The sequence below is a fragment of the Rhincodon typus genome, chromosome 4 (genome assembly GCF_021869965.1).
Source record: "Rhincodon typus isolate 14 chromosome 4, sRhiTyp1.1, whole genome shotgun sequence".
NCBI classification, from domain to species: Eukaryota; Metazoa; Chordata; class Chondrichthyes; order Orectolobiformes; family Rhincodontidae; genus Rhincodon; species Rhincodon typus.
Window position 1 is genome coordinate 60,969,048 of NC_063335.1, and position 26,393 is coordinate 60,995,440.

At 41.9% G+C, this 26,393-nt stretch overlaps 1 long non-coding RNA gene across 1 annotated transcript in view; it reads left to right on the plus strand.

The window, feature by feature from the left end:
• The window catches only part of LOC125483034, a 43,219-nt gene extending 17,067 nt beyond the window's left edge, over nt 1-26,152 (plus strand). Inside the window, exons 3-4 of the long non-coding RNA XR_007262034.1 lie at nt 15,167-15,496; nt 25,683-26,152. This is a non-coding gene — a long non-coding RNA (uncharacterized LOC125483034). The remainder of the gene's footprint in view (nt 1-15,166; nt 15,497-25,682) is intronic.
• Nucleotides 26,153-26,393: the final 241 nt, after the last annotated feature.

Genomic DNA, 26,393 nt, shown 5'->3' on the forward strand with positions numbered 1-26,393 from the left:
TTTCTTTCATTTTCCCTCCCTCTATCCCCATACCTCCCCTTGTGTTTGCTTTTTTTTCCCCCCGGGGTCAGTGGGTAGTAAAATACCTCTCACTGAAGGAACCCTTGGAATTGGCTCCTTCATTTTTATCTAGTTAATTAACTTTTAATTGAAGTGAGATAGCTCCTTGCTTTTTGAGAACAAATGAAATACATTTTCATTGTGACTCACTGTGAACAGAATAAGTGCCCCTCGACGCAACCTGATCATAACAAGTACAATAGCAGAGCAATTGTGGTAAACCTTCCAGCTGTGTCTAATTCTGGGCACCATATTTTTAAGAAGGATATCCAGGAGGTTGTAGAAGAAAGTTACCAGAATGGTTCTAGGCATGTGGAATGTCAGTTTTAAGGAAAATATGGAGAAGGTGGGATTGTTCACCTTAGAACAGAAAAGGCTAAGGGAGATTTAATAGACTTGTACAGACTGGGGTGTTTGATAAAGTACATAGGAAAAGACTGTTTCCACTAACAGAAGGGACATAGATTTAAGGTTCAAGGGGAAGAGCAAGTTGTGGTCTAGAATAAACTGAAAGGGTAGTGGAATAAAAATCAGTTGAAATTTTCAAGAGGAAATAGAGTATGCACTTGAAAGGAGAAACTTTCAGAGGATAGACTCATTTAGCTCAAAGGAACAATATTGATTTATGATAAACTAATTTACCTACGCCTGTGGTGATTCTATGAATTCCTGTCTCATGAAGCAATCAATGTGTACTCATTTGAAAGACAGTTTGGAGAAAGGGAACTTTCAGGATGACTATCTGTAACTAGTCGGAACCCACAGGGATTAGTGTGGGGCCATAGATGTCAACAATATATGTTCGCTTGGATGATAGGCTGTTGCCAAATTAGCAGAGGGCCCACAAATAGGTGGGAAAGCAGATAGTGAGGATGACACCCTGAGTCTACAGCGGGATATAGACAGGTTGAGTGTGCAGAAATCTGACATGGAATCAGATGTGGGAAAATATAAAATTATGGGTTTTGGTGAGTAGAATAGAGCTGATTATTTAAATTGGGGAAGACTGTAGAAAGCTGCAGCAGAGGAATTTGTGGGTTCTAGCACATGAATCACAGAAAGCTCGTCTCCAATTTCAGTGGATAGTGAAAAGGCAAATGGAATGTTGGCCTCTTTTGATACTCCATTCCTTTTGGAATATAGGGAAGCCTTACAAAAGACTATGCAAAGCACCAGTCAGACCACACTTTGAATACTGAATAGTTTTGATCCCCTTGCCTAAGAAAAGTTATACTGGCATTAAAGGCAGTCCACAGAAGCTCACCAGGTTTTTCTTATGATGAGGTTGGAGACATCGAAATTTAGAAGCTTGAGAGAATAGCTTATTAAAACATAAGAATCCTGGGGACGTGATACCGCAAATGTAGGGAGGTTTTTTACTTTGTGGGAGAGTCTAAAACCAAAAGGCTAAATCTCAGTACTGTAAAGGATTCTCATTTAAGACCGAGATGAAGGGTAATTTTTGTCTGCCTACAGATGGTGAATCTGTGGAATTCTTACTGCAGCAGGCTGTAAGATTGGGTTGCGGAGTAGATTCAAGGATAAGGGATATTTTTAATCAGTAAGGGATAAGGCAGGAAAGTGTAGTTCAGGATTATCAAATTAGCCATGATGTCATTGAATGACAAAGCAGATGTGACTGGCTGAATGTTTCCTTCTACTGCTATGTCTCATGGTCTTAATGGCAGTTCCATCTGCCCCCACCACCCCAGATTAAACCTGGAATTGTGGAAAAACCTTAACCTAAATCGAGACTTATTTCATCCATTCTGCTACAAAGTCTGTTTTCTTCTTCCGGAGCAGTACTGGCCATTTTGCTCAATTCCAACAATGTTGAAACACACTGTATCATCTTGAGATTTTACTTCTCTACTGTGGTCATAATTTGTCTCCACACTAAAATTTATTCAGAACACAAGCCTGTGTCTTCACCAGCACAGAATCTTCCCCCTTCCTCAGTCTTGCCATGGGCAAATTCTGTTGGTTACCTATAATCCCAGGGAATTGTTCAACTTCTTCTTGGTTCTTTCCACAGTCTTTCGCTATCTTACCTCTGTGATCTCCATCCAACTATACATCTCTGAATGCATCCTCCATTTCTGAGACACCATTGATGACTATTTCATTTTTATGCAACACCTGTGTTCTGGGATTCCTGTGATCTTTAAAGACTTTTGAGGCTTTTCATTTTCTTTTTGGAAGGCACTTTTTTTTTTCCTGCTCATTTTAAAAGCTTTTACATTTTTTTGTATTAGGAACTATTTTTGAAATGCAAGTACCAGCAACTAGTAGCAGTTTGTATAGACTCCTTAAGCCATAAGGCTACTGATTGTTGTCTGGATAAGCTTGATTTTGTGGTTTTCAGCTATGCACTTTCTCTTGTATTCCACATGATACCAATTTATTCAGGTAACATTCACATCTTGCAACTGCAAAGGCTTAAACCATCAATAATGCTTACTAGGTGAAAGTAAGAACTGCTGATACTGAAGTCAGAGATCACCGTGTGGAGCTGGAGGAATACAGCGGAGCAGGAAAGCTGAAGTTTCGGGTTGGGACCCTTCTTCAGAAATGGGGGAGGGGGAAGGGAGCTCTGAAATAAATAGAGGGGGGGGGGGGGCGGGGGAAGGTAGGTGGGATGGTGATAGGCGACTGCAGGTAGGCAGTAATGGGGATTGGTCAGTGAGGTAGGAGGAGTGGATAGGTGGGAGAGAAGGTGGACAGATTGTGTCAGGTCAAGGAGGTGGGGATAAGAGGGAGGGTTGGTCATGGGATGAGGCTGGGGGTGGGGAGGTTTTGAAACCAGTAAAGTCCACATTGAGACCATGGAGTTGTAGGTTCCCAAGGCGGAATATGATGTGTTGCTGCTCCAGGTTCCTGGTGGCTTTGTGGTGGCACTGGAGGAGGCACAGAATGGGCATGTCGTTTTGGAAGTGAGGGGGGGAGTTGAAGTGGTTCGCAACTGGAAGATGTTGTCGTTTGTCGAGAACAGAGCGCAGGCGTTCTACAAAGCCATCTCCAAACCTCCACTTGGTCTCATCAATGTAGAGGTGGCCACATTGGGAGCACCAGATGCAGTAGACCACATTAGTGGATGTGAAGGTGAACATCTGTCAGATGTGGAAGGTTTTGTTTTGGGTCTTTGGATGGAGGTGTAGGGGCAGATGTAGCACTTCCTGCGGTTGCACGGAAAGGTGTCGAGGGCGGTGGGGCTAGTGAGGAGTGTGGAGCGGATGAGGGAGTCGGTGGAGGGGGAACTGGTTGGGCTTGCAGGAGAGGAAGAAGCAGAGGGGACCTATGGACATCCCATCCTTATACACTTGCATTCCCCATGCAGATGGCCTAAAAGCCCTCTGCTTCTTCCTCTCACAGGCCCAACCGCTCTCCCTGCATGGACACCCTCCTCCTTACCGACTGTGTGTACAGGCTTCTTTTGCTATCCAAGAGACCTGTTACGTTCTTTAAATTATAAATAAAGCCACTTTAAAATATATGTATATCTTTCAGTAATAGTTTTTTAAAAAAAAGCTTCAAGTTTCACAGTTTACATTAGTTTCAGTCCTAAAACAACCACAAAATTGTAAATCCATGGTCTTAATTTTGGCCTGGGCCCTATGTTTATTTTCCTTGCAGAATGTTTACAACTAATCCCAGTTAAATATATGTAGTTTAAATCTTCACTTGATTAAGCAGATTAAAAGTATTAATATTGGGAAAAATAACTTGGCTCTGATTTACCATTCAGTAAGGCCATAGCTGCTCTTTTACTTCAACTACACATTGCTGCATATTCTTCAGGCTACGACCTGTGGCTTGAATATACTGTATAACGAAACATCTAAAGCTCTCTGGGATGAAGTCTTCTAAAGATACATTTTCAGTAGAAAAACTTCTCATCTCTGTCTGAAGTGACTAATCTCTATGTTCTAGATTCCAGAACCAGGAGTATTTTTTATTTTAGTTTGTATCCTGTCAAAGCCTTTTTAAGAATTTTACATTTCTAATTAGATGAATTCTAATCCTAGACTTAAACGTTTAACTCCATCCCAATTTAAATGACAATTCCTATATCTTAACCAGTCTAATGAAGCTTTCCTACAGTTCCTCCTGGACAAACATGTACTTCCTTTAGTAATGGAAGTACTTGGCGTAACTGCATCAATACCCTTTACAATTATGGTAAGACATCTGCTTTTCTACTCCACTCCTTTCCTAACAGAAGCTAGACATGATACAGAGATGCTGGTGTTGGACTCGGGTGGACAAAGTCAGAGGTCAAAGGTCACCAAGTTGTAGTCCAACAGGTTTATTTAAAATCACAGGTGAAATGCCTGATGAAGGAACAGTGCTCCGAAAGCTTGTGATTTTAACTAAACCTGTTGGACTACAACCTATGTCGTGTGACTACTGACTTTAACAAAAGGTCGCATACCATCTGCTGCCTAATTGCTTTCTGTATAGACCATTAGTTGTGGGAGCAGAAGTAGATGGGTGCGGACTTGGTAGCCCAAAATGGCCTGCTTCCACACTGTAGGGATTCTATGGAAGACCATTCAACTCATCAACTTTGTTCTGCCAATCATTGAGATTGATTGCCTTTTTAAATGTGATTGTACCAGCCTCCAGCTGTTGTGGAAAATGTTATCCCTCCGGTCCTTTTTAAATCTTTCCCCTCTCATATTAAACCTATGCTCTCTCGTTTTGGACTCTTGGAAAAAGACCTTGGCTGTTCACTGTGTCCATGCCCCTCAGATTTTATAAATCTCTGTCAGGTCATCCCTCAGCCTCCCCTGCTCCTGCAAAAGTGCCCCAGCTTATTCAGTTTCTCCCTTCTAACTCCTGGCAAAATCCTTGTAAATCTTTTCTGCCCCTTCTCAAGTTTAATAACATCCTTCCTATAGAAGGGTGATTGGAATCCTACATACAATTCCAAAGTGTCCTGTGTAGCCGCAACATGATGTCAATGTTCTGACCAATGAAAGCAAGTGTGCCAAACACCGCCTTCACCACCCTGTCCACCTGCGACTCCACTTTCAAGGAACTATGCACCTACACCTCTAGGTCTCTTTGTTCAGCAACCATCCCCAGGACCCTACCATTAACTGTACAAGTCCTGTTTCGGTTTGCCTTAGCAAAATGCAACCTCTCACATTTATCTAAATTAATTTCCATCTGTCACTCCTTGGCCCATTGATCCATCTGATCAAGGCACTGATATATTCTGAGGTAATCTTCACTGTCCATTACACCACCTATTTTGGTGTCATCTCAAAACTTACTAACCACACCTCCCATATTCACCTCCAAATCGTTCATAAGTGATGAAAAACAGTGGACCCAGGACCGATCCTTGTGGCACACCACTGGTCACAGGCCTGCAATCCAAAAAAAGAACCCTCTACCACCACCTTCTGTGTCCTATTTTCAAGCCAATTTTGTATCCAATTGGTTAGCTCCCAGATCCCATGTGATCAGTCTACCATGCGAAACCTTGTTGAACACTTTAAAGCCTCTGTAGACAATGTCTACCACTCTGCCGCCTTCAATCTGCTTTGTCAGCTGTGCAAAAAAATTCAATCAAGTTAATGAGACATGATTTCCCTTGCACAAAGCCATGTTGCCTATCCCTAATCAGTTCTTGCCTTTCCAAATGCAGGTACATCCTGTCCATTAGAATTCCCTCCAACAACTTACCCACAACTGACATTGAGCTCACTGGTCTATTGTTCCCTGGCTTTTCCTACAGCTTTTCTTAAACGAAAACACAACATTTGCCAACGTCCAGTCTTCCTCACCCGTGTCGATGATACAAATATCTCATCAAGAGGCCCAGAAATCTCCTCCCTAGCTTCCCACAAAGTTCTGGGAAAAACCTGGTCATGTACTGGCGATTTATCTGCTTTTTTGCATTTTAAGAGCAGTCCAACCTCTTCTATAATATGAACTCTTTAAGACATCGCTATTTATTTCCCAAAGTTCCCTAGCTTCCATATCCTCCTTCACAGTAAATACTGATGCAAAATATTCACCTAGAATTTTACCCATGTCCTGTGGTTCCACACATAGACTACCACGTTGATCATTAAGGGTCCCAATTCTTTCCCTAGTTACTCTTTTGCCCTTAAGGAGAATTCAAAGGTTCTCTAAGTACATTAACTCTAACTCTATTTGCCAAAGCTATCTCGTGTCCCCTTTTTTTATGCCTTCCTGATTTCCATCTTGAGTATAAGGGCAGTAGGAGCATACTTCTCCAGTGATTCACTTGATCCTAGCTATTTATACCTGATATACACCTACTTTTTCTTAACTAGAGCCGCCATTTCTCTAGTCATCCAGCATTACTTACACCTGCCAGCCTTGCCCTTCACACTAACAGGAGCACAGTGTGTGAACTGTTGTTATCTCATTTTTGAAAGCCTCCCACTTCCCAACCGTCCCTTTTAATCTACGAATAGACTCACCTAGTCAACCTACATAGGTTCCTGTCTAACACCGTCAAAATTGGCCTTACTGTAATTTAAACTTTAACTTTTTGGTCAGTTCTGTCCTTTTTCAGAACTATTTTAAAACTGATATAATTATGATCAACTTGCCCCAAAGTGCTCCTGCACTGACACCTCAGTCATTTGCCCTGCCTTCCTTCTCACCAAAATGTGAAGTATTGCTCCTTCTCTAGTAGGTACATCCCATATTGAATAAGAGTTTTCTTGTACAAATTTAACAAATTCCTCTCCATAGTTCCAGTCTATGTTTGGAAAGTTTAAAAACCCCCAACTATTACAACCCTATTAGTCTTACAGATAGGAGATTGCCTTACATATTCACTTCTCAATTTGCCGCTGACTACTGGGGGTGCTATAACACAGTCCCAACAAGGTGATCATCCCTTTCTTATTTCAGTTCAACCCATATAACTTGACTGGATGATCTCCCAGGAATTTTCTCCCTAAGTACAGCTGTAATGTTATCCTTAACCAAAAATGCTACTCCCCTTTTGTGGGCGGCACGGTGGTTCAGTGGCTAGCACTGCTGCCTCACAGGGCCAGGGACCTGGGTTTGATTCCAGCCTCGGGTGACTGTCTGTGTGGAGTTTGCACATTCTCCCCATGTCTGCGTGGGTTTTCTCTGGGTGCTCCAGTTTCCTCCCACAGTCCAAAGATGTGCAAGGTAGGTGGATTGGCCATGCTAAATTGCCTGTAGTGCCCAGGGATGTTTAGGTTAGGTGGGTTAGACGTGGGAAATTGGGGGAATGGTTCTGGGTGGGATGCTTTTCGGAGGAGCAGTGTGGACCTGTTGGGCCAAATGGCCTGTTTCCACACTGTAGTGATTCTATGATTTCTACTTCTCCCTTCCTCTCTTGCCTCTCCCTTTCAATCTTCCTATAAGATCTATACACCAAACATTAAACTGCCAGTCCTGTCCATCACTGAGCCACATTTCTGTAATAGCTATGATATTCCAGTCTCATGTTCCTGACCATACCCTAAATTCATCTGCCTTAACTGTCAGGCCTCTTATGTTGAAGTAAATGCCATTTATTAGTCTTACCTTGTTTTCTGCCAAGCTCTTGTCTGCTTTTTGTCTATTTGACTTGCTCCCATATCTCCTATACCAGCCTCGGCCTTTTCTCACTATCACTTTTTGGTTCCCACCTTACTAGTTTAAAGCCTCCTGACTAGCACGAACAAATCTTCCCTCAAGGATATTGGTCCCCTTCCAATTCTGGTGGAACCCATCCCTCTTATACAGGTCATTTCTACTCGAGAAGAGGTCTCAGTGGTCCAAAAATGTTAATCCATGCCTCCTGCAGCAGCTCAGCTACATGTTCCTCTGCTGTGTCCTCCTATTACTACTCTCACTAGCACATTGACTTCTGTAGTAGTCCAGATGTTACTGTACTTGAGGACGTACTTTTTAACCTCCTGCCTAATTTCCTATATTCTCTCTGCATGACCTCATTCCTTTCCCTGTGTATGTCATTGGTAGCAGTGTGCACCACAACCTCTTGCTGGTCACTCTCGTCCCTTTCAGAATATTCTGCGTTCTTGAACCTTACACCAGGGAGGCAACGCATCATCTTGATGTTTCGTTGACAGCTGCAAAATTGCCCCAGACTAGAGAGTCCCCTATTACAATTGATTACATTGAACCTGATGAACCTCATTACAGTTGAGCCAGTCACTGTACCAGAAACCTGGCTGTCAGAGCTATACTGCCCTCAGAGGCCATCATTCCATCCCTACCCCTACCCCCACCACCACCACTGGCACATACACGCACATGCAGTTTGGCATGGGAATAGCCACAGGAGACTCGTGCACTATATGGCTGCCTCTTCTACCAGTCCTAGTGGTCAACAATCTACCTAACTGTATCTGCAGTTTTTCTACCTTCCTGAAACTGCCATCCATCACTCCTCATTGCTTCTAACTGCTGCACCAATTGATCTGTGTGGGTTGATAGGATTTGCAATCAAACATTTCCTGCAGATGCAGTCTCCAGGAATGTTCAAATTCTCCCTGATCTCTGTCATCTGACAGGAAGAGCTGTTCTTGCTCGTTTTAACAATCTACAGACCCAGAAATTACCCAAAAACCAATTCAATACACACCTTATTCAAAAATGCAGCGTTAGTTCAGTCTTGTTGCTCAAAACGCTACTCTGGGATAACTTCATATCAATCCGTCATATTAAAAGTCCATCAAGAGACATCACATAAACTTAAGAACAAAAAATGCCTTCACCTTACTATTATAGATTTATTAATAAAAATATTTAGAAATTTTAAGCGTCTTGAAATCAAATACTTAACTGATCAGGCTCAAAAACCAAAGGTTGTTCTCTTTTGTAGTTTCAGGGAGTAATTTTTAAAACAAATCTGACAGCTCTGCAGCTGGATATTAGACCTCCCACCTCAGCTATGAAACTGCACTGTTTCTTTGTTATTTCAGTGAAACCTGACATCCAGAGCCCTTCTGCAATTTCTCAATCTGACAGCTGTGAAATTACACATGTTAACTGCTTCATAAGCTGATCTCCAAGCCTTGTGCAATTCCTCAGTCTCCCAAGTGGTTGCTCTCCTGAAACACACTCTCCTTCCTCCCTTTTTAAAGTACCTTCGCTTTTAATCTTTTAAGAAAAAGTTCCAAAAGTAGTGCAAAACTCATGGGGGAGAAAATCCAGCAATTACTGCCCCAAGGAAGTGAGTAAAAATAGCTGAGCACTTGGGGGGGAAAAAAAAACCTCAAAACCAACAGCAGCTCTTGCCCACAATCCCCTCCCGTTTATGTCCTCTTTTTTTCCTTTTTTAGCATATTCATATACATAATATTAATTATGTAATATCTTTCCCCTGTCATCTTGAACCTTTTGCCAATGGGAACAGTGTCCTCCTTTCTCTTCTGTCGAGACCACACGTGATTTTGAATAACTCCATCAAATCTCCTCCAAGTAAAACAGTCCCAACTTTTTCAACCTTTTTAAGAAACTGGTTCCAGGGATGAGGCACTTCATTTTTGTTTACCTTTATAGACCTCATTGAGAATGGTATCAAGTTGCCATGTTATCTGCATTTTAAAATTCTTCTGACTGAACAAATATTAACTCTAAGAGAAAAGTAGCAAACCTAAAAAGCATAAATATGTCACTAAATAAAGTGCAGACATTCCTTCAAATAGAACAGTTAAATCACAGAATTCTGTAATGCATGTGTGAAATTTGAAGAATCATTTTCTTCATGGAAACTCCTTGAGGTTAAATACAAGTTATCTAATAATTATCAAATAAACCAGTCTCTGTCTGACCAGCCTTTTAGTTCTCATACAGGAAAATGAAGTACATAATTCATGGGAGTAGCAGCTACATGAAGAGAAGCAGGTACTTCTCCATTAACCCAACAAGAGAAGGACGCAGCAGCTGAATTGCTAGGATTCCATTCAGCTGAAACAGTAGGGGATTCAGAAATGAGATTCTGCACCTAAATTTGAGTCTTGTGCAGGATGACTGCTAATTGACAAAAATAAAAGAACATGATTGTGTAGCATACATTACTTCTAAGAGACCCTTGAATATCAGAACAGGAAACTATTAGTAAAAAGCATGTGTTTCTCTGTCTTTCTTTGCTCTTGCGTATGAGCTGGGAAATGAGAAAGAAGCAGTGTGTGACTGAAGAGCAAAAAATTCTATTGCAGAGAAAGTACAAATCATTCACCAATTCATTCTTCTTATCACTTGCACTCTCCAGCCCAGGTAGAGTTACTTATGGATATGAAATTGTAGAAATCAAGAAGAATATTATTGGACAAAGGCTAGCAAATGGAATCTTTTGGGTGAAGTGCAGTTGGATAATGATCTTCATGCCTTATTTAATGAGGATGCTAATACAAAATTCTGTCTGAAAACTCTGGAAATGTGGAGCAAATACTAGACAAGTAGTGAAGTGGAAAGACATACTTTGTATAGCAGAGTGGACTTTTAATAAATGTGGACCATCCTGAATAAAGTGGAGACTGAAAAAGAATCTTTTTTTCTCCCCCTACAAGATGCAGAGCTTGGAGGCAAGTTGTCATGTCCCTTGTGTGGACTTTGGGTTGTTCAACTTTCAGGTGACAGATAAAGGGAGTGCTAACCAATAGGTTCTGAGGTAGAGTGGGCATCATGATGGAGTGTTACATGTTATTTGATATTTTGCAGCCCAAAGTTTAAAGTATGTTAATAATTCTAGAAGATGTTTTCCTACAAAGATTTTGATGATCTTTAATATCATCTCTAGCAACAGAGCAAAGGTTGGATCCAATGATTCTGCTTCACAAGCAGTACCAGAGTGGTTTCTGTTACGCTACTTCAAACATCTTTTACAAATGGAAGAAAGTCAGAAGGTCAAGGCTGTGGAGATTCAAAGCCTGGAAAATCAATCAATCAATCAATCAATCAATCAATCAGATTCAGGCTCCAACAACCTTGAAGGGTACTCAATTAGCACTTGGAAGCATTAGGTTAAGAATGACGAAAATTCAACCAGTTGAATGTAAAGCTGCAATCTTTTAGTGTCAGAAATATGGTTGTGGCTTTTTTTAAAACCAAAAATGAAGTTGCGTTGGATTCTACAGTCTCTTTGACGCAACAGCAAAATGCAGAAACGTAGGATTTGGGTATGTAGGACATTTTGGATATTTGAACCTGCTCCGTCATTCAATATGTTCAAAGCTGATCTTCTAACTCAGAACAGTTCCTGTGTCTTCCCCATACCTTTTTGATCCTTTTAGCTCCAAGAACTATAGCTAATTCCTTCTTAAAAGAATTCAATGACTTGGCCTAAACCACTTTCTGTTGGAGAGAATCTGCATGCTCACCATTCTTGAGCTGAAGAAATTTTTTCTCCTCTTCTCAGGCCTGAATGACCTACGCCATATCCTTAGACTGTGACACCTGGTTTTGGCCTTCCAGTCATCGAGAGCATCCTTCCTGCATTTACCCTCCTGCCATCCCAGGAATCAGTCAGCTAAACTTTGTTGCATTCCATTCACAGCCAGAACATCTCTCCTTCAATAAGGAGACCAAAACTGCATGTAAAACTCTAGGTGCAGACTCGCTAAGGCCCTATAAAATTGCAGTGACATCCTTGTTTCTGTACCCTAATCCTCTTACTATGAAGACCTTTAGATCATTTGCCTTCTCTACCACCTGTACTACGTGCAAATTTGTGCAGCTGGTATTGGAGGACACCCAGGTCTCATTGCACCTCCCTCTTTCGCAATCTGTCACCATTGAGATAATAATCTGCCTTCCTGTTTTTGCCACCAAAGTGGATAACTTCATATTTATCTACATTATACTTCACCATTTGTCCACTCAGCCTGTACAAGTTATACTGCAGCATCTCTGGATCCTTCTGGAAGTTGGCATTTCTATATTGGTTCATATCATGTGAATATTGGAAATGCAGCATTTGGCTGCCTCATTTAAGTCATTAATATATATTGTGAATGGCTGAAGTCCAAGTACTGATCCTTGTGAAACCCCACTGGTCACTTCCATTCAAAAAGATTTGTTTATTCCTCCAGTTTCTTGTCTGCCAACCAGTTCTCTATCTACCTCAATACACTACCCCAATCCTTGTGCTTTTAATTTACACGCTAGTCTCTTGTGTGAGACATTAGCAAAAGCCTTCTGAAAGTTCAAGTATACCACATACATTAGCTCAACTTTACCTATTAGTTACATTCTCAAACAATTCCAGTAGATTTGTTGAGAATGACTTCACTTTTGTAAATCCATGGTGAACCTGTCTGATTTTTGTCACTGTTTTCCAAGTGCACTGTTAATAAATCTTTTCTAACGGACTTCAGCATTTTCCCCACTATTCATGTCAGGCTAACCAGTTTATAATTCATACTTTTTTTTTAAATTGTAGGGTTGTGTTAGCTATTCTCAAATCCATAGGAACTATTCCAGAATCTATAGGATCTTGAAAGATTACCACCAAGGCATCTACATCTAGGCCCACTTTCTTCAACACTTTAGGATGTAGTTTATTGGACCTTGAATATTTACCAACTTCTAACCCTTTTAGTATCTCTCCCTCTCTCTCTCTCTCTCTCTCTCTCTCTCTCTCTCTTTCAGTAGAACCTGTGTCCTCCAATGTTTTTGAAAAGTTAGTTATGAAAAATTATGGTCATTGCATCTGCACTTCAAGTTTTGTTTCCTTCAGTGTCCTTAAAAGCACCTCAAGCAGTTCAGATGCCTTATATACTTCTAAGTATAGATAATATATCCAATATCACCTATTTTTCATTTCAAACTCTTTTTAGTATTTTGTTACAACTGGTCCCTTAGCAAAGGTCCCTAGTTTGTTGATTGCAGAAAGGACACCACTTAATTGTTATGCCTCCAGGTGAAGAGGGAGGAAGTGGCTACCTTTGTTGAGAGGAAAGTGATGTTTTGTACTTTGATATGATGGCTATTCATTTTTAAATCTAGTTATAATGCATAGTAGTTTTACCATCTAAATGTCACTTTCTTGTAGTGCAAGTACTATTGGCCAGAGAAATTATTACGTAACTACGTTTTGTAGTTTTAGTCTGCTAGAAATAGAGAGCTAGAGTAAGAGATCCAAGTTCAGTGACTAGTGGATTAGGTTGTGAAATCAGTTCCTGTTCTGTATTTGATAAGGTTGGTTTAGTCCATGAGATTCACAATGGCAGGAGAATGCAACCCCATGGAATGCTGCTCCTGGAATTTTTGGGAAATCAGGGACACTTCCAGTGTCCATGGTGACAATGAATGCAGCGTGTGTGTTTAGCTGCAGCTCCTGATTCGCTGAGTGGAGCACCTGGAGCTGCGGATGGGCTCATTCTGGAGCATCCATGAGACTGAGAATGTCGTGCAGAGCACGTTTTAGTGAGCTAGTCACACCACTAAGGGCTACACAACAGAAGAGTTGCCTGACCACCAGGAAGGTGTTTAAGTGTGGACATGTAGTGCAAGAATCTCTTGGGGCCAGAATCATAGAATCCCTACAGTGTGGAAAGAGGTCATTTGGTCTATCAAGTCCACACTGACTCTCCAAAGAGCATCTCGCCCCAGACCCATGCTCTATCCTATAACCCTACGTTTTACCATGGCTAATCCACCTAGCCGACACTGCCCTGGACGTTATGGGGCAACTTAGCATGGCCAGTCCATGAAACTAGCACATCTTCGGACTGTGGGAGGAAACTTGAGCACCCGGAGGAAAGCTACACAGACGTAGAGAGCATGTCCAAACCCCACACAGTCACCCAAGGCAGAATTGAATCTGGATCCTTGGTGCTGTGAGGCAGCAGTGCTAACTGCTGCCTACCGTTCTATCATTTCCATCTCGGAAGTACATCATTTTGGATACTGTTGAGGGATATGGTCTCTTAGGAAACCAGTAGCAGCCAGATCAGTGGCACCACAACTGGCACTGTTGCATGGCAGGGAAGGTTGAGGTGCAGGTGAGCAACAGTGATAGGGGACTCTATGGTCAGGGGCATAGGTGTTTCTGTGATCACAAGCGAGACTCCAGATGGTGTGTTGCCTCCAGTTGCTAGGGTCAAGTATGTCTGTAAGCATCTACAGGATATTCTGAAAGGGAAGGGTGAGCAATGAAAGTTATGACTCATATTTGTGCCAATGGCGTAGGACCTCATCTCTCTTTCTGCCTGCAAAGGGAGTTCAAGGAGTTAGGTAGGCAGTTGAAAAGCAGGACCTTTTTTTAGGCTTATAATCTTGTAATTACTGCCTGCCTCACATGCTAGTGAAGCTAGGAAAAGGAAGATGCTACAGTTAAATATGTGGCTAAAGAACTGGTGTAGGAGGGAGGGCTTCAGGTATGTGGGTAATGGGCTGTTTTCTGGGAAGTGGGACCTGTAAAGGAGGACGGCTTGCATCTCAACTGGAGGGGGTACCAATTTCCTGGGAGGTTTGCTCGTGCTTTGGGAGTGGTAAACTAGTGTTGCAGCGTAATGGGGGAGTAGGTTAGCAAGTAAAATGACCAAGGAGTAGTTGGAGACTAAGACAGCTAAGACTAAGAGGAAGAACAGATGGGGGAGGTTAGTAAACATGGCAGGACTGGCAGTCTGAATTGCATTTGTTATAATGTGAGGAGTATGATAGATAAGGCAGATGAACTTTAGAGCTTAGATTAATACATATATCTATGGTGTTACAGCTATGACAGAGACTTAGTTGAGAGAGGAATGAAACAGGCAGCTTAACGTTCTGGAGAAAAAAACATTTCGGGCAAGATAGTGAAGGATGTAAAAGATTTTGATTTGATCTGATTTTATTACATGTGTCTTGTTACAAAATAGTGGTGTTGTTGTATAATGTCACCACCCTTTGGCGCCATCTTAAAACACAAAAATAAATGGAATCGTTGAACATAAAAGCCAAAAAAAAATGAAGAAATAAAGTGAGTATCCAACTTTACAGCCCTTCTTGTTAAGTGCTCCGTCATGGATCATAGATCATGGACCATGGGCCTAGTGGCTAGGTAAGAGTCCCCTTTGCAGTGCCGCTGCTGCTGAAACAAAAGTCGCCACACTACGGTGCCATCTCACCTTTATCAATGTTGCCAATGCAGACACCACTGATGCTGCTGTGTACAGCACCGACCCAGACACTCCGTCACTGCCATTGTCATGAGACCACATAAGGCACATCTCACCGATTACAGCCACTGCTGATGCCGCTGGGTCTTATACTGGGCCCAAATTTACCTCTGTGAATCTGTGCCAGACGCAAACGTCGCTGAAAACCCAAACATGCCTCCACAACCGCAGCAGCCATGAGTCAATGTTAGGACCACCTCGACAATGCGGAAGCCGCTGAGAACTCAAACTCTTCTCCACTGCTACCATGAGTCTGCCGTGCTGGGCCTACTCGAGTCCATGACACAGCTCTTCACCAAGAGGTGAGTAAAATAAAATAGAGGGGAAAATAAAATGATGAGAATAAAAAAAAACAAGTGGAGTGAGCAGATGAGCCCTGGGCTCAGAAGCCCTACTCCACTGCCGTCTTACTGCGATTCTGGTAAAAGAAGTTGGGGGGTGTGGTGTGGTGGTGGTTTCATTACTGATTAGGAAGAATATCACTGCTGTACTGAGGGAGGACATGTTGGAGTGCTCATTTTGCAAGCCATGTGGGTAGAGCTCAGGAATAGGAAGGATGGCACTACTTTGGGATTGGACTGCCAACAGCCAGCCGCACAAACAGGTATGTGGAAAAGTGTGAAACAGCTGGTTGTTGTGGTGAGTGATTCTAACTTCACCTATATTGACTGTAACTCACTTAGTGCAAGGGGCTTGGATGGGGAAGAATTTGTTAGATGTGCCCAGGACATTTTTTTTAAATGATATATAAATAGTTCAACAGGGAAGGAACCATGTTAGTCCTGGTAGTGGGGAATGAGCCCGGACAGATGATCTAAGTTTCGCTGGGATAGCATTTCAGGAACAGTGACCAAAATTCTGTAAGTTTTAAGTTGCTGATCGATAAGGATAAGAGTAGTCCTCGGGTGAAGGTACTAAACTGGGGGAAAGACTAGCTACTGTAATACTAGGCAGGAACTGGAGATTGGAGTGGGAGCAGTGTTTGAGATTGAATCTTCATCTGAAGTGGGAATTTGTTTAAAGGCCAGCTGAATAGAGTTTAGGGCCTGCATGTTCTTGTGAAAATAAAGAATAAAGGATGGCACGAGTCAGGAAGTTCGAATGACAAGAGAAATTGAAAGCTTAGTTAAAAAGGCAAAGGAAGCTTACGTAAGGTTTTGGAAACTGAAGACTGACAGAACCCTTGAAGAATACAAAGATACGAGGAAAGCACTCAAACAAGGAACTAGGGCTAAAAGTGGCCATGAAATGCCTTTGTCAAACAGGATTAAAGAAACTCTCAAAGCGTTTGATACACGTATAAGGAGGAAGAGTGCAGTTGGGGTAAAGGTAGGTCCACTCGAGGACAAAGGAGGGGATTCATGTGGCATGTCAATATAAAAAAGCTGGTGTTGGATGTTTTTAAGTGTTCAGGTTAACAAGTCTCCAGAATCCGATGGGATCTATCTAAGAATGCTGAGGGAGGCGAGTGAGGAAATTGCTGGGGCTCTGTATGAAATCCTTGTATCCTGTTTAGTCACAGGAGAGGTCCCAGAGTACTGCAGAATAGCCAACACTGTTCTTTCCTTTATCAAGGACAACAGTTATAATCTGGGAAATTATGGACTGGTGAGCCTTGAGTCAGTAGTAGGGAAATTATTGGAAAAGAATCTTAGGATTTACTTACTTTTTGATAAATACGGACTTGTTAGCCGTAGCAGCATGGCTTTGTATGGGGATTGTGACTTAAACTTGATTGAGTTTTTTTGAGGAAGTGACAAAGGTGATTCAGGGCAGGGTAAATATTGTCTATATGGTCTTCAGCAAGGCCTTTGACAAGGTCTGTCATGGTAGGCTGATGCAAAGGGTGATACACATGATGAGTTGGTAAGGCAGATACAGAACTGGCTTAGTTATAAAAGACAGTAACGGTGGAGGAGTGTTTTTCTGACTAGAGATCTATGACAATTGATGTTTCACAGTATCAATAATGGGACCCCTGCTGTTTGTAACATATAAATGATTTAAAGGAGAATGTAAGTGGTCTGATTTAGTAAATTTGTGGATGACCCAAAAATTGGGAAGCGCTGGATAATGAGGAGGATTGCCAGAGGATACAGCAGGATATAGATAGGGTGGAGACTTTGTTGAGGAAATACAGATGGAGTTTAATCCGGACAAATATGAGATGATGCATTTTGGAAGATCTAATACAGCAGGCAAGTATACAGTAAATATCAGTGCTGTAGTAGCATCAACACACAGAGGGATCTAAGCGTGCAGGTCCACAGTTCCCTGAAAATGGCAACACAAGGAATGAGGTGGTCAAACAGGCATGTAGAATGCTTGCTTTCATTATTTGGAGTCTAGAGTACAGAAATTGGCAAGTCATGTTGAAGTTGAATAGAACTTTGGTCAGGCCACATTTGAAATATTGTGTATAGTTCTGGGTACCACATAGGAATGTGGCTTTGGAGAGGATGCAGAAATAGTTTGCTAGGATTTTGCCTGGTTTTGAGGGTATTAGCTGTGAGGAGAGATTGGATAAACTTGGCTTGTTTTCACTAAATGTCAGAGGCTGAAGGGTGACCTGATAGAAGTTTACAAAATCGAGACATGTTGATAGAATAGATAGACAGAGCTTTCTTTCTTTTTTCCAGGGTAGAACTGTTAATTAGGAGGGTAAATAGGTTTAAGGTAAAAGAACAAACAACAGTACAGCAGAGGAACAAGCCATTCAGCCCACCAAAATGCACCAATACATGATGCCTTTCGAAACTTAACCTTTTTGTCTCTACAGTTTTCGTATCCCTCTACTGCCAATTCATATCTGTCAAGAAAAGGGGGTAAGTTTATAGGAGTTGAGAGGTAAAGGGGTGATAAGTGCCTGGAACATGCTGCCAGAGGAGGTGATGGAGGTAGATACAATAGCAGGGTTTAAGAGGCACCTTGACAGGTAAATGAATAGGCAGGGAATATTGGGAGAAGGACCACGTAGACGTGTTTAGTTTAGAAAGGCATGTTTTGGCACAGATTTGGTGTACTGATTTTTGTGCTGAGCGAGTGCACTCTGTCTTCCCAGGTTTGGAGAATCGAGGATTAGAAGGCATCAGTTTAAGGTAGGAGGGGAAAGAATATATGGGAACCTGAGGGGCAACTTTTTAGAGGGTGGCATGCATCCACGCTCCCTGCCACCGACACTCAGTAGCAGCAGTGTGTACTATCTTCAGGATGCACTGCAGAAATTCAAAGATCCCCAGATAGCACCTTCCAAACCCACGACCACTTCCATCTAGAAGGACAAGAGCAGCAGACATATGGGAACACTACCACCTCCAAGTTCCCTATCAAGCCACTCACCATCCTGACTTGGAAATATATCACCATTCCTCCACTGTTGCTGAGTCAAAATCCTGGAATTCTCTCCTTAATGGCATTGTGGGTTAATCTACAACAGGTGGACTGCAGCAGTTCAAGGAGGCAGCTCACCAGCACCTTCTCAAGGGCAATTAGGGATAGGCAAGAAATGCTGCTGGCCAACCAGCGATGCCCATATCCCACAAATTGAAATTAAAAATGGAATGAGCTGCCATCAGAAGTGGTTGAGGTGGGTACATTAACAACATTTGGACAAATACGTGGATAGGAAAGGTTTAGAAGGATATGGGCCAAGTGCAGGGAAATGGGCTTAGTGTGGATGGACGTCTTGGTCAGCATGAGCAAGTTTGGACTGAGGAGTCCCACAGCACGGAGACAGACCCAATGACTCTGAGTGGGTCAGCTTCGGTATGATTCTTGTTCAACTTTTACATGACCGTAGCAAGGTTTTCAAACTTCAGAATGCTCTAAACTCTTTGCAGATCCAAATAGGTATAGTCTTTCTGAAATCATAGCCTTTATAATTTCAGAAGAATAATTTTGAAGTGAACCAATTTGTCAAACTGCAGAAGAAGAAACAACTCGAATTTCGGTAAAATAATGACAAATTTAAGAAAAAGATACTGTATATGAAAAGGTCATTTTTGAGTATTTTAGTTCAATTAGAAATCAGTACAGGGTGGCTCAGTGGCTAGCACTGTTGCCTCAACACTAGAATCCTGGGTTCCTTTCCATCTTTTGTCTGTGTGGAGCTTGCAGGCTCTCCCTGTGTCTGCATGGGTTTCCGCCAGATGTTCGGGTTCTCTCCAAAAGACGTGGAGTCTAGGTGGGTTAACTATGGTAGATGTGGAATTGCAGACATGTAATGAAGGGCTGGGCCTGAATGGGATGCTGTTCAGAGGGTCAGTACAGACTTGAATGGCCCCTCTGTATTGCAGGATTCTATGTTTATAGTTACAACTGTTGTATAGTTCATTTAAGTAGAGCAGAAAGCCGGAATAGAATCCGTATAGTGTGGAAGCAGGCCATTCAGCCCATTGAGTCCACATCGACCCTCCAAAGAGCATCCCACACTCGGATCCAGCCTGCATGTCCCTGGACACTGTGGACAATCTAGCATGGCCAATCCACCTAACGTGCACATCTTTGGACTGTGGGAGGAAACCAGAGCACCCGGAGGAAACCCACGCAGACTGGTGGGGGAAGAGTGTCTGTGTGGAATTTGCACGATTGCCCCAGGAATCAAACGCAGGTCCCTGGCATGGTGAGGCAGCAGTGCTAACCACTGAGTCACCATGCTGTCCTATATACTGATCAAATGGCTTATGACTGAAATTACAAACCATGCTTAAACAGACAGCATGCATATAACTAAAACTATGCCACATAAAGCATGATTGAGAAACCAATGGGATGTTTAAGAAGAACTTTCACTCTGGAGGAGGACTGTACTATTGTGCGCGTGCCAAGACTCGTTGCGTGTTACATAACCTCTGTATCATGAGGACTTGACCCTTGACATTAGCTATACAGTGATGAGATGAGAAGGACGAAGGGATGAGGCAACTAACACTGGCCCTTTCTATTTAGATGATCGATGATTGATGATTGATTCATCTCTGAATACCAATGAACACACTCCAATTTCCCCTTTAGCAACCATTCCAGACCCGTCACTGACCATCGCTGCATTATCTTGGTATAGTAATCAGCTATGATCTAATCACTGATGGGCTGAATGGTCAACAATTGCTATTATTTCATAGGTTTGAACAAAACCAACTACAAAACTAACATTTCAAGTCAAATTCATAAAATGAACTATATCAAATTATATACAGAAAATAACTAATCACCTTTGTGCATTCACTTCATACTTGTACCAGTGTTCCTGCACAGTGCTACTCCAGTGGATGTTGCAATTTTAAATTGCATTGTGAGCATCACATGCTGAGCCAGGATCTTTTGCTCCTCCTAGTTACCCTTGAGAAGGTGATGAGCTGCATAGATGGTGAAAGGCTGAACTTCGTTGAGGATGATTTCTAGTAGATGTGGCCTTAAGCCTGGTTTTGTACTACACCACCTAGGCAAGGGTGGCAGTTGACTAGCTGTTGGGTGATAGTGGGGTGGCAGCCTTGCTAATGCACCAAAGTGGGCACACTCCGTATTCTTCTGAAGGTGGATCAATGAAGTTTTCATCAGAGTCCTCATGTTTGTTGCTTTTTTTGCTCTCCATCTTCTGCAACCATATTCAGCACTTGTTCCAGTCAGATTGATTTCTCTTTTAAGAGAACCAACGCCACTAAAACACACAATACTATATGTTGGCTTCCTCCTGAGGCATACAACCATTCAGTCCATTAGGTGCTGGTTATATGCAGCTATTATGCAAATCAGCAAATATCATAAGGTTTCTATGCCTGTATAATAAGCTCAAAAATCACATGACAGCAGGTTATAGTCTAACAGGTTTATTTGGAGGCAAGACACCTGAAGAAGGAGCTCAAAGCTGGTGTCTCCAAATAAACCTGTTGGACTATAACCTGGTGTTGTGTGATTTTTGACCTTGTCCAACCCAGTCCAACATTGGCACCCCCACATCATGTACGAGAAGTGAAAGTAAATTGAGCATGGCAACAGCCACACATGTTTGGGCTTGGCCCAATTTCAAGGCCTTAACTTTATCCTTGTTCATAAAGTATTCATTGTAAATCATGACTTAGTTCTGAAATGACATAGCAAAGGAAATGAATATACAGCAACAATGCATTTTCATGAGAAGTTTACTAAATCAGGGTAAAATAGATGCCCTTTTATTTTGTTCCCTTTTTCGAGTTTTGGTCACCTGTATGTATATAAGTTTCTCATTCCTGGCTTGTGTGATTTAGCGTTGTAGCACCTTTACAGTGCCTAGCATCCAAACACATGATTGTCTGTCTTAGTTTTTAAAGAAGTAGTAAAACAAGCCAGTCAATTTTACTTATTGGAGGAACTTTTCTAGCAACAGAACCTTTTTAATTCAACTGAGAATATTCCTAAGAGTAATTAGCTTCTAATTGACTTTCAGTTTGTACAATCAAATCTTCCAGGCTTTAAGTTTTACAAAACTGCTTTTTAGGAAGATGATAGCTCTCTGTTACATAATAGATCACAACAAAACATGGCCAAAAAATGTCAGATCTGGGAATTACATGTTGCAGTGTGTGACATTTAGAAAAGATGGGGAAAACAGGATTTACATGTATTTGGAAAGGCAAGGACTGATTTAGGAATGGCCAAAATGGCTTTGTGTATGAGAAATCATATCTCGCCAACTTATTTTGAGTTTTTTTTTAAGTATAAAGAGGATTGAGGACAGAGTGGTGGATGTGATCTATATGGACTTCAGTAAGGTGTTTGACAAGGTTCTTCATGGTAGACTGGTTAGCAAGGTTAGATCACATGGCATACAGGAAAAACCAGTCACTTGAATATAGAAGAGAGAAGGTGGTGGTGGTGGTGGTGGAGGTTTGCTTTTCAGACTTGAAGGCTTGTGACTAATGGTGTGCCACAAGGGTTGGTGCTGGATGCACCTCTTTTCAGCATCATATAAATAATTTGGCAGTGAATATGGGAGGAATGGTTGGTAAGTTTGCAGATGACACCAAAATCGAAAGTGTAGTGGTCAGCGAAGGTGGTTACCTCAGAGTACAGCAGGGACCTGATCAGATGGACAAATGAGCTGAGGAGTAGCAGATGGAATTTAATTTAGATAAATGTGAGGTGCTGCATTTTGGAAAGGCAAATCGTGGCAGGACTTGTACAGTTAATTGTAAGGTCCGGGGAGTGTTGCTGATCAAAGAGACCTTGGAGTGCAGGTTCATAATTCATTGAAAGTGGAGTCACAGAATAGTGAAGAAGGAGTTTGGTGTGCTTGCCTTTATTGATCAGTACATTTGAGTACAGGAGTTGGGAGGTCATGTTGCACCTGTACAGGACATTGGTTAGGCCACTTTTGGAATACTGTTCAGTTCTGGTTTCCATTCTATAGAAAAGAAATTGTGAAACTTGTAAAACTTTTCTGAATCCTTTCAAGGATGTTGCTGGATTTGGAGGGTTTGAGCTATAGGGAGAAGCAGGAATAGGCTGCGGCTATTTTCCCTGGAGCATTGAAGGCTGAGGTGTGACCTTAGAGGCTTATGAAATCTTGAGGGGCGTGGATAGGGTGAATAGTCAGGTCTTTGCCCTCGGGTGGGTAATCTAAAACGAGGAGGCATTGGCTTAAGATGAGAGGGGAAAGACTTAAGAGATCTAAAAGGGCAACTTCTTCCACACAAAGGGTCGTGCGTGTATGGAATGAGTTGCCAGAGGAAGTAGTGGAAAGGTGGTACAATTACAACATTTAAAAAGCATCTGGATGTGTATATGAATAGGAAGGCTTTAGAGGGATATGGGCCAAATGCTGGCAAATGGGACCAGATTAATTTAGGACATCTGGTCAGCATGTACAGATCTATGATTGTATAACTAACGGTGGTGGGGGGAGGTGGTAGAGTAGCTTTCTTTTATTTTTGAGATAACAATGGCAATAGGGAAAAAAGATGGAGCTTTCAGCAATGCAAAAATAGAATCCATGTGGATAAAGATAAATTGATGACAACCAGATGAATAGATTGAAAAAGATCATTTTTTAAGGGGATGAGAATAGAACTTGGGCAAATAAAATGGGCAATAATATTGGCAAACAATGATGTAGAATGACAATAGTCAATACCAAGGCGGACCCACAATAAATTATGTGGGACCACTGGATATATTACTATGGGCAGGCTAATTGGGAGAAGGGGGAGAATTAAAATTCAGACTGCACCATAGCAGCTGGTGGAATTTAAATTAGTTAGCTAAAACCTGGAATAAAAGCTAATCCTTGTGATGGTGGTCATTAAACTATTGCTCCACATGGCCCCTGTGGAGAAGAAAACCTTCCATTCTTACCTGATCCGTCCTTCACGTCTTTCCAGACCCAGAGCAACCTTGCCAGCGATGCTTATATCTCATTAAACAATAAATGAAAATAAAACAAATGGGCAAATATTTAGCAAGTAAAGCACAGTATTTAAAATTTGTGGTAATAGGTTTGGTAGAAAGAATAGAAAGGTCACTTGGAAAGTGCAAGTCCAGCTGTGGTAAGGAATAGAGATCTTGACAGGCGGCATGCTGGCTCAGTGGTTAGCACAGCTGCCTCACGGTGCCAGGAACCCGGGTTCAATTCCAGCCTTGGATGTCTGCCTGCCTGCCCGCCCGCCTGCCTGCCTGGAGTTTGCATGTTCTACCCGTCTGCATGGGTTTCTTCCAGGTGCTCGGGTTTCTTCCAGGTGCTCCAGTTTCTTCCCGTCGTCCAAAAATGTACAGTTAAGGTGGATTGGCCATGGTAAATTGCCTGTGGTGTCCAGGGATGTATAGGCTGGGTGGGTTAACCATGGTTAAATGTGGCGTTATGGAGAGCCGAGTCTGGGTGGGATGCTGTTTGGAGGGTCAGTGCAGACTCGATGGGCCAGACTCCTCCTATGATTGATTCTACAGACTAAAAGTAACACAGATCGTAGAAGTTAAACCACAGGCCATAAAAGAACAATCCAGGTTTTTCAATTTTATTTCTAGAAGAATAGCACTGGGGTGGGCAGTGCAGGCGAAATGGTTGTTTAGCAGAGTTTTCCAACTTAGTACTGTGTGCAGTTCTGGTTACCATATTACAAAAAAAGATATAAAGTCACTGAAGTGTGTACAGAGAAGATACACAAAGATGAACTGTATGGGTATACATATCAGGAATGATTGACGAGCTTTCAAAAAGGAAGGTTGAAGGGTCATCTAATGGTGGCCTTAAAATTATAACAGGTTCTCGTAGGGCATTATTTCTGCCTCTATTCTATCTTGGGGGAAGAGCATAAATAGAGATTATCAATATAAGATCGTTACCAAGAAATCCAGTAGAGAATTCAGATGAAACTTATTTACCCAGCAAGTAGTGGAAACGTGGAACTTTTTATCACAATAAGAAGTTGTTGAAGTAAATAGTATAGTTCAATTCAAGGGGAAGCTGGACATGCATATTGAGGTGAAAACAATAGATGAGTACTGTTATACATTTAGATGCGAGGAGATTCAAGTGGACTTATTGGGCTGAATGGCCTATTTATGTGCCATGTCATCTTTGTAATCCAATGGCAAATTGAGCTAACAGCACCCACCATTTATTAATGTGAAAATCGATTTGCAAATTCCAGTGACTGCACAAACGGTTTAAGTGTAAATGAGATGATTGTCCAAGTTGCCCTGCTCCTTCAAAACCTGTGGAATATTGGTTATCTGGTTGATGGCTTGCCAATTCAAGCCAAATCAGTATATCAAGTTTTATACTTACTTGATGCATACCTTCTCGGCTTGCCTGAAATGTTAGAGCTTCTCCATTCCACAAGTACCCTATTAATGCAGGGTAAATCTTGATTGCAACCAAACAACCCCTATAGCACTTAAAATTTAACTGTAGAAGGTTTGGATCTTCAGATTTTAATTATTGAAGATTTTAAAAATAAAAAAATTTCTTTCATATTAACAGTTCTTCAGTCTCCGTTAAGGAGATACATTTCCTTGCATTGTTTCAAACAGGCTTCTGATAGTATGACACAGGTGTTTTCTTGATAGCTGACTGGCAAGAGCTGCCATTTTAAATGCCCATTAAAATATCTATGAACAATTGGAAGTGTCATTTGCCATCAACAGTAATATCCAACCTAGTATTTTTCTCCCTTTTTATAATCAGCACATTTCTTGTGACTTTGATCAATATTTTGCAAGATTCACTTTCAAAAAAAAAGTCGCCATAGTCCCAGAGGACTGTGGGACTAGTCTCTCATTAGAGAAAGTTGATTGGTGGCAGGTTTAACCTGATTCCTCTCACCTTTTGAAGGGTGAGGTTGACAAGGCAGGACCTCCACAGTAGCCTCGGCCAGTGTGGTATCCTAGTATAGGATAAAATTAACCTTTTAAAATTTCATTTTGTAGTACTTGTTTGCTAATTTCAATTAACCCGAAGTTTTTGGTGCAAGGCTTACTTGAAGACTTTTGCATTCACGTTATACCTTTTTTTAGATCATCAAAAATGGCATACTTTTGGTCACCACCAGGAGGAATTAGCAGGGCTGGTTGAGACCAGTGTGCATGATTTGCAACAGGAGAGTGGAGTACAGAAAAGGTAACTATCCTTTTTATGTGCTAGAACTATGCCAACATGGTCTGTACGTGCTACAGGTAATTTCATAACACAAATCTGAATGCATGTCAGGTTGGAGACAGGTCTTTTTTTCCAAAATTAATTTTAAGCTGTAAGAAGTGGGGAGGTACTAAGATGCAAGTTGTACATGCTTCAGTGAAAAATAATGTGAGCAGTATTTATAAGGTTAGTTTGAGAAGTGTTATGTAAAAAGGCATGATATAATCAAGTGTAAAAATGCTTAGATGAATACTAACTTCCATGAGAGCTGGTAGGAACTGCAGATGCTGGAGAATCCGAGACAACAAGGTGCAGGGCTGGATGAACACAGCAGGCCAAGCAGCATCATAGGAGCAGAGAGGCTGACGTTTCGGGCCTAGACCCTTCATCAGAAAAGGGGGAGGGGAAGGGGGTTTTGAAATAAATAGGGAGAGAGTGGGAGGCGGATAGAAGAGGGATAGAGGAGAGGATAGGTGGAGAGGAAACAAACGGGTCGAAGAGGCGGGGATGGAGCCAGGAAAGGTGAGTGTAGGTAGGGAGTTAGGAAGGGGATAGGTCAGTCCAGGGAGGACGGACAGGTCAAGGGGGCG